This window comes from Pogona vitticeps, chromosome 1 (genome assembly GCF_051106095.1).
Source record: "Pogona vitticeps strain Pit_001003342236 chromosome 1, PviZW2.1, whole genome shotgun sequence".
NCBI classification, from domain to species: domain Eukaryota; kingdom Metazoa; phylum Chordata; class Lepidosauria; order Squamata; family Agamidae; genus Pogona; species Pogona vitticeps.
This window is the reverse complement of record NC_135783.1, coordinates 292,602,719-292,604,526: the sequence shown is the minus strand read 5'-3', so window position 1 is coordinate 292,604,526 and position 1,808 is coordinate 292,602,719.

Genomic DNA, 1,808 nt, shown 5'->3' with positions numbered 1-1,808 from the left:
AGTTTCATAACCTGCCTTGGTGGAGCCAAGAGGCAGGAGGAGCGAACGAGTGAGCAAGCAAGGCACCACCACAGCGACACGGAAGCCTCTGCTTTACCCTGGAAACCCTAGCGGGAACTTTAGCAAGACCAGGGAGCCGTATATAACCGAGTGTGCACGCTAGGCGTCTTCTCTTTCTTCTTGCCAGGAAGAGGCGTGTCCGGAGACGGCCTATGAAAGGGCCTCGGCCCACGCCCCGAGGAAGCCCTGCCGCGCTCAGGCGGTTGAGGAGGAGGCGGAGGTCTCGTCATGGCCTTTCCTCACGCCCTCAAAATTCTGCCTTGGGCTTTGTACTGTATCACAGAATTTGAAAAAGGCGACTTTTTTTAAATACTAGGACGTACGTCTAAATAAGGACAATAAGCTCTAGGACCATAAATTGTATGTTTGACCTCCGGGCAACATTTTAATTTATTTATTTTCTTTAAGTAAGTAGGGCCTTTCTCCTTTCAGAGGAAAAAAAACTGAGGGGAAAGCTTTGTTTTGAAGCAAAAAAGGAGGACTGGCGCTAACGCCTCAAAAGCAAGGGCACTCATACCACCAGTCAGCACGCTCGTTCAAAAATAGGTACGCTGGTGTGCCTTTGTACTTTTACTCCAGCATACCCACACGAACCCCGTCCAGCTCCCTAGATGGCTGGTGAGGAGGGAGGGTGCGGAACAGCCGAAATGAAACACGGGACTACTTCGTATACAACCTGTAGGAACACCAGCTTTGCTATGCAGTCTGTTCTCCTGCATTACTAGGATTCGGCTATAAGCAGTTTTTCAACTGGTTCTTTTAAGAGAAACCAAAGACAATATTTTTTGGTCTTTTAAGATGCACTGCCTCAGAGCCGCTCAGAATCAAAAAATTTTTTTCACTTCTCCAATCTTTCTGCGAAGGGGGAAATTAAATTGGTGGTTGTGGGTTTTTCGGGCTCTTTGGCCGTGTTCTGAAGGTTGTTCTTCCTAACCTTTCCCCAGTCTCTGCGGCCAGCATCTTCAGAGGACAGGAATTAATAAATTGTTCAATTTGCTGATATCCTGAAGTGACTCACTAATTAAGCCACTTCAGGTTATCGGGAGGAGCCTTGACAACCGGGAAAACTCACTTTTGGACTGTCGGGGGGGGGAGAAATGAGTGGGCGCTAAATCAAGCCAATCCTAAACACTCTCTAGAAGCAAAAATGACTAAACGGAAGCTATCATACCTTGCACATACCATGAGAAGACAAAGTCAGTGGAAAAATTAATAACGCTAGGAAAAGTTGAAGGGAGAAGGAAAAGATGACGAGTGAATAAGAGATGGATTAACCCAATAAAGGAAGCTGTGATCTTTAGTTTGAGCAGGGATCTTAATGACAGCATGTTCAGGAGTCACTAATTCATATTATCATCATAGATCAGAAGCAATGTGATAGCACATAACAATAATAACAGTATATAGAACCATATCATATGAGCTGTTATATTATTCATGAGCACCAATTCCCCTTAACTGAATCTCAAGCAACTAATCCTATACAATATTTAAATATCAGTCAACTGAGCCCAAATTGAATTGAATCTGTACTTAATAATAGTAATACATAATAATATCAAAAGTGCCAGGCAAGCATAGAATCTTTTTCAGTGAACGCTTCCCTAGTTTAAATGCTCTGAATAAAGTAGAGTAAAAGGAGGGGGGATAAAGCTCTGTGTTATTGTTGTATTGCTGAAGATTTTATATGGGAAACTATGCAAACGTGATTAATCTTCCTGCAGTCTTAAGTAGTACAGTACAGAAAT